This window comes from Papio anubis, chromosome X (genome assembly GCF_008728515.1).
Source record: "Papio anubis isolate 15944 chromosome X, Panubis1.0, whole genome shotgun sequence".
In the NCBI taxonomy this organism is placed as follows: domain Eukaryota; kingdom Metazoa; phylum Chordata; class Mammalia; order Primates; family Cercopithecidae; genus Papio; species Papio anubis.
Window position 1 is genome coordinate 142,648,443 of NC_044996.1, and position 7,704 is coordinate 142,656,146.

Genomic DNA, 7,704 nt, shown 5'->3' on the forward strand with positions numbered 1-7,704 from the left:
TAACAGAGTAATTGGCAGGCATATACAGTAGTCTTTTTTTTTCTTTCACATCTTCCCTCAATAATTACTTTGCCATGGAACAATGATCTGCTGATAAAGGTAACACAGATCGTTGTATTTCAGGGGAATTACTGAGATCAGGCTACAGGGTAATTGGGGCAAAGACAAAGTCAGAGAAGTCAAAAACAATACCAGAAATGTGGAATCTGTTAGAAGATTTCTCATTCCTTCCGTTCATCACTGAGACCAGCACGATCTGAGATCAGACCAGTGAACGGAGCCATCATGCTGACTTCTTTCTTTCTTTTATTGCGAGGAAGTTTGGTTCTGGGAATGAGAGGCTTGAGTAACAAATGTCTGAAATTCCTAATCCTACACAGGTCAGCCTTCACTGTTCATTAAGCACTTTAGGATCTTGTGCTTTGAGTCGGTGGCTGGGAAAGTTCACTTCACTTCCCAAACTGGATTTCATAATTCCATTAGCAGATCCCCTTGGCTGAATACAGTTACCACTGAAGGTTCCGTTTCACTCTCTCTCTCTCTTTTTAAATTCAACCCTTTTTCTCTCTGGATATTCTCATTTCATGAAGTCTGGATTTCTTTTAAAACCTTCTATCATGCCTTATTAAAGATTTGCATGGAATAGGTAGTATTCTATATAAAAAGGCACTTTACTACTTATTCTTGACTTAAAAAGGAGTGGCGTGGCAACTGAGTCAGCTGACATTTCCCAAGAGTGAATCATTCCTTTTTTTTTTTAAATGCCTGAATGAAAATTCACCTTGAATAACCCGTAGAAGTCAATACCTCATTCTCAAAGATTTATTCAAAACAAAACATAAAGCCGTATTCTAAACAAAGAATAGAAAGGAGGAAAATCTCTCTATATTACAAAACAAAATAGGGGAAAATTATGTAGTTTTTTTCTTATATAGGACTCAGAGAATTTCATTAAGAATAGTCAAGATAACGTGTATTTTATTAATGTCTCATATCTCCCTAAAATATAAGTTAGGCTGTGCCCCAGCCGCCTTGGATGCATGTCCTCAGGATCTCCTGAGGGTGGTGTTATCAGAAGTGTTTGTACCGGAGCAACTCCACCTTGAATAGGGGTTGGCTGAAATAAGCTTGAGACCTACTGGGCTGCATTCCCAGGAAGTTAAGGCATTCTAAGTCACAGGAAGAGACAGGAGGTCGGCACAAGATATAGGTCACAAAGACCTTGCTGATAAAACAGCATACTGTAAACAGGCCAGTCAAAACCCACCAAAACCAAGAAGGCAATGACAGTGACATCTGATTGTCTTCAGTGTTCATTATACACTAATTATAATGCATTAGTGGCTAAAAGACACTCTCACCAGCGCCATGACAGCTTATACATGCCATGGCCACGTCGGGAAGTTACCCTATATGGTCCCAAGAGGGGAGGAACTCAGGTCTGGGAAATGCCCGCGCCTTTCCCAGAAAACTCATGAATAACTCACCCCTTGTTTACCACATAACCAAGAAGTCTTAGTAACAATAAGTAGAAGCAGTTAAGCAGCCCACACCGCTGCTCTGCTTATGGAGCAGCCATTCTTTTATTCCTTTAGTTTCTTAATAAACTTGCTTTCACTTTACTCTATGGACTCACCCTGAATTCTTTCTTGTATGAGGTCTAAGAACCCCCTCTTGGGGTCTGGATCAGGACCCCTTTTCTGTAACAGTGTCATGGACCATTAAGCACTCATATTTGACTCAGCATAAATTTCTTCAAGTATTTTACAGAGTTTGAGTTTTTTTCATCAACAAGGGTATATAAGACCTCTCTGTATTTTCTGGTTATTTTTCTGTAAGCCTAAAGATGCCCTAAAAATAAAGTATATTATCTTAAAGCAAACCAAAACAGGAAAAATGAATGCCCTTTATTTGTGTACTTGTATTTCTACTAGAAAACTTAGCTTACAAATGAAGATACTGAGTTCCTCTCACTCTTCATCTCTGGTACATGTAGATTCTCTGCAGTGAAACAGTTTAATGGTGCTCATGCCTCCCCATGTGCAAATAATAGCCCTCCTTCCCCAGCCCTTGCACTGCTGTAGGCTTTCATGCGTGATTAAGCCCCATGTTTCTCTTCCTGCTCACCGTGGGGGCTGCCTGAAAAGTCCACGGAAGGTCAGCACACAAAAAGAAGACCAGAATTCTGAAGTAACCGAACCCAAGGATTCAATACCTTTATGTGGCTTCATTTTCATCGTTAGGTGATAATCTACTTCAGTTAGGAACACTGCTTTCTAACTGAAGCTTGTTGACTCAGAGAGACGCTTGCAAACAATTTTTTGCTTCCTACAAAGTGATGTGATTTGTCTCCTCTTTGCCTTATGAATATTCCTTATTCATAAAAGCAGACGGACTAAAATTTGATTCCAGTCCAGTCACCTTTCTTTCTTGGTCTGTATAACAAAAGGAAACTATTCATTAAAAAAGAAAACAGAGAGCTTCAATGTATGAACAGAGCCCTCTTTCTCCTAAGAGACTGTGACTAATTAGGAGGCTACATGAAAATGTAATCCATTTCCAGCTTGCAGACAAAACATTTGGCCACGCTGGGGTCACTTGCTCGCCTCTCTAATCCTTCACCTTTTTACTGGCAAAATAAATTTGCAAATGAGGATACTAGTAATCACTAAGAATGATGATGAAGACCTTAACGAGCATCGGGTCATATTTGTAGCAGTATTTTTTGTAAAAGGGATGGCGTCCTGATTAACGGCTGGTAAACTTTCATTATTGATAGTAATTACTTTATCAAAATGATGTTCACCAGACAAAGCTTCTCTGTCTCCATCCAAATCCTTCCTTGTGTATGCTTGCTCTCACCTGTCCAACCTTTCTAGGGATCAGGAAGCCAAAAATTGAAGAGCATTCTATCCCTGTTTCTCCTTTACACAGCCACTTCTTCCTCCAGTTGTAAGATACATAAGTTGCAAAATGCTATCATTGAATGCTATTCTCAGGAGGAAATGCTTCCTGTGTTAGCCAGAGTTCTCCAGAGAAACTCCCAATAGGAACCAGGAGGAGATAGAGAGATATGTGCAAGTATAACAAGCTATGTTAGTGCCTTCTGTTTGCCAGGGGAATGTCACAAAATCCCTGACTGAGTGACATAGCCCAATCCTGTGGAAGAAGCCCTGAGGGTGATAAATGAGATAAATGGAGCACAGGTTCCCACATATCTTGCCTGAATCGCTGCATTTTTAGGAAAGATGGTTTCGATGCTCCTAGTCCCTGCCCCTTCCCACACATAATGTCCGACAAGATTAATGACTATGCCTCTGTAATCTATAACCAGTTGTTCCCTGGCACCCAAACCTTGATGAGAACTGGCTCTAATGTAACATCAGAGCACATCTGAGGTGACTTCTGAGAACATGTGTTGTGACTTCTATGACTTCTGAGCACATTTGTTGTCACTTCTGAGCACCTGCAGAAGCTCCACCACCTGTGTATAAGCTGTGGGCTGAAACACTGCTTTGGAGCAGTCTAACAGAAACTCTCTGATTCCCGGATTGCAATCTTCAGAAAGATACTGAATAAAACTAATTATTTAAAACCCTATTTTCCCTTTTTTCAAGGTTATTTTTTATTTTTTAAATAGAGACAGGGTCTCACCATCTTGCCCAGGCTGATCTTGAACTCTTGGGCTCAAGCAATCGCCCCGCCTTGACTTCCCCAAAGTCCTGGGATTACAGGTATGAACCTCCATGCCTAGTCCTGATTTTTTTTGTTTAGTAGATAGGTACATAAATAGATGATTGATAGACAGGTACATAGATAGATGATAGATAAGCTACATAGATGATAGACCTAGGGCATATATGTTATCATATATATGGTAGACTCCCCTTCCACCTGGAGGACTAGAGCCAGGACATATATTATTATATACATGATAGACTCCCCTTCCTCTTGCAGCCAGGACATATATTACCTTACATGCAGCAGTAGACTCATGTCCACACTGACACCATTAAATCCACCGGCGAGGTATTCTATTGTAGTGTTGACTGCATGGGGATTTGGTCAGCAAAGTCCCCATAACCTCCAAATCCACTGGATGTCCTCCCATGCTAAAGCCCACTGACGGAAAACTCCCAAGTTGTGAAATAGATAGATTCATATAAAAATGGACCGTCAGCTCCTCATCTGGAATTCCATAATTCCGAATGTGTCCTCCTTTTCAGGCACTTCCTTGGACCATGTTTTGAGTGACTTGCCTGCACAGCTTACCTCTTCCTTGGACACTGCCAGTGCTACAGCATTTGAGATGATGGGTTGGTGGTTTTTGTTTTGCAGTGGTAGTCAGGGTTCTCCGGAGAAACAGAGCCAATAGGATACAGAAATACGTAGATATTTATTTTATGGAATTGGCACGTGATTGTGGGAGCTGGAAAGTCTAAAATCTTGAAGACATGGTGGTAGGCTGGAGATTCAGGTAAGATTGATGTTGTAACCTCAACTTCTAATTCTGCAGGGCATTGGGCCGGAAACTCAGGCATAACTTCTATACTGTAGTCTTGAGGCAGAATTTGTTCTTCTTTGGAAAACCCCAGTCTTTATTCCTTTTTTCTGTTGTTGAGACACAGTCTCACTCTGTTGCCCAGGCTGGAGTGCAGTGGTGCAATATCAGCTCACTGCAACCTCTGCCTCCCGGGTTCAAGCAATTCTCATGCCTCAGCCTCCCTGGTACCTGGGATTAAAGGCGTGGGCCATGAAGCCTGGCTAATTTTTGTATTTTAAGTAGAGACGAGGTTTTGCCATGTTGCCCAGGCTGGACCCCAGTCTTTATTCTTAAGGCTTTTAACTGGTTCGATGAGACCCTACATGATGGAGGGTCATGTCCTTTATTTAAAATCAACTGGTTGTAGAGGTTAATCACATCTACAAAATAACTTCACAGCAACACGAAGACTGGTTTGAGTAAACAATTGGATACCATAGCCCACTAAAGATGACATATAAAATTAACCAGTACATCCCAGGGACACTCAATAGGTCCAGTCCTTCTGGTGGAAGAAGAGTCTACCATATATAAGATAGTATATGCCCTGGCTCCAGTCCTCCAGGTGGAAGGGGAGTCTACCATATATATAATAAAATATGCCCTGAGTCTGTTCTTCCAGATGGAAGAGGCGTCTACCATATATCAGGTAAAATATGCCCTGAGTCTATTCCTCCAGGTGAAAGGAGGACTTTCATATATGCCCTGGGTATATTAGGGTTCTCTAGAGGGACAGAACTCATGGAATATAGATATATATATATACACGGAAGTTCATTCAGTAGTAACTCACACGATCACAAAGTCCCACGATAGGCCGTCTGCAGGCTGAGGAGCAAGGAGAGCCAGTCCCAGTCTCAAAACTGAAGAACTTGGAGTTCTATGTTCAAGGGCAGGAGGCATCCAGCATGGGGAAAAGATGTAGGTTGGCAGGCTAGGCCAGTCTCTCTTTTCATATTTTTCTCCCTGCTTATATTCTAGCCGAGCTGGCAGCTGATTCGATGGTGCCCACCCAGATTAAGGGTGGGTCTGCCTTTCCCAGCCCACTGACTCCAATGTGAATCTCCTTTGGCAGCATCCTCACAGACACACCCAGGATCAATACTTTGCATCCTTCAATCCAATCGAGTTGACATTCAGTATTACCCATAACACTGGGTCCTCCCTGTGGAAGGGGAGTCTACCACATATATGATAATATATGCCCTGACTTCAGTTCTCCAGGTGGAAGGGGAGTCTAACATATATAGATGATATATACCGAGGCCGGGCATGGTGGCTCACGCCTGTAATCCCAGCACTTTGGGAGGCGGAGGCGGGCGGATCACGAGGTCAGGAGATGGAACCATCCTGGGTAACAACGGTGAAACCCCGTCTCTACTAAAAATACAAAAAATTAGCTGGGCGTGGTGGCGGGGGCCCGTAGTCCCAGCTACTCAGGAGGCGGAGGCAGGAGAATGGCGTGAATCCGGGAGGCGGAACTCGTGTAGTGAGCCGAGATAGCGCCACTGCATTCTAGCCGGGGCGACAGAGGGACACTACGCCTCAAAAAAAAAAAAAAAAAGAAAAGAAAAAAGTTAAAAAAAAGTTAAAAAAAAAAAAATATATATACACACACACACACACAACGTGGGTCCAGTCCTCCAGATGGAAGAGAAGTCTACCATATATATGATAATATATGCCCTGGGTGTATTCCTCTAGGTGGAAGAAGAGGCTACTCTATATAAGGTAAAATATGCCCTAGTCTATTCTTCCAGATGGAAGGGGAAGTCTACCACATATATAATAATATATGCCCTGGATCCGGTTTTCCAGGTGAAAGTGGAGTCTACCATATATAATATATTACCTGGTTCCAGTCCCCCAGGTTGAAGGGGAGGTTACCATATATATAATAATATATGCCCTGGGTCCAGTCTTCTAGGTGAAAGGAGTTTACCATATATATGATAATATATACCCTGGGTCTATTCCTCCCAGAGGAAGGGGAGTCTACCATATACAAGGTAAAATATGTCGTGGGTCTATTCTTCTAGGTGGAAGAGGAAGTCTACCATATATATATATATAATACTATATGTCCTGGGTCTAGTCTTCCAGGCGGAAGTCAGGCCTACCGTATATATGATAATATATGACCTTCTTCCAATCTCCAGGTGGAAGGATTACCATATATGATAATATGTACTCCCTGCTAGTCTCCAGGTAGATGTGAAATCTACCACATAGATGATAATATAAGCCCCCTGCCATCCTCCAGCTGGAATTGGAATTTACCAGATATATAGTAGTATATGTACTGGGTCCAATACTTCGGGTGAAAATGAGGCCTACTGTGTATATGCTAGCATATGCCCTAGCTCCAGTCCTTCAGGTGAAATTGAATTTTTTTTTTTGAGACCGAGCCTCACTCTGTCGCCAGGCTGGAGTGCAGTGGTGCCATCTCAGCTCACTGCAACCTCCGCCTCCAAGGTTCAAACGATTCTCCTGCCTCAGCCTCCGAGTAGCTGGGACTACAAGGGTGCGCCACCACGTCTGGCTAATTTTTGTATTTTTAGTAGAGATGGGGTTTCACCACGTTGGCCAGGATGGTCTTGATCTCTTTACCTCATGATCCGCTCACCTCGGCCTCCCAAAGTGCTGGGATTACAGGCGTGAGCTACCACACCCGGCCGAAAGTAGATTTTATTTTACATATAATAGTATATGGCCTGGCTACACTCCTCCAGGTGGACATGAAATCTACCATATTTATGATAATACCTGTCCCCTTTCCAGGCCTCCAAGTGGAAGTGCAGCCTACCATATGTATGATAGTATATGTCCTGGGGCCAGTGGTCCAGGTGGATATGGAGTCTACCATATATATAATACTTTATGCCATCATTCCAGTTTTCCTGGACATGATCATCATGTATACATGCAAAATGAGGGGAGGTTTGGTAATTGTCTGGTCACATTGCCAAAGCCATTATTCAGCCCTGAAAGCATTCTTCCTGTTATTTTTTTAAGATATATCACCTTTGAGAATGTTAATAGTTAAATAACGCCAGCACATCTTTACAACGGAATAACATTTTGCAATTTTTTCTGAATAATGCACATTCCCCAAATCTCAGTCAAATTTTATTTTCTTAAATCACTGATCATCCTAATTC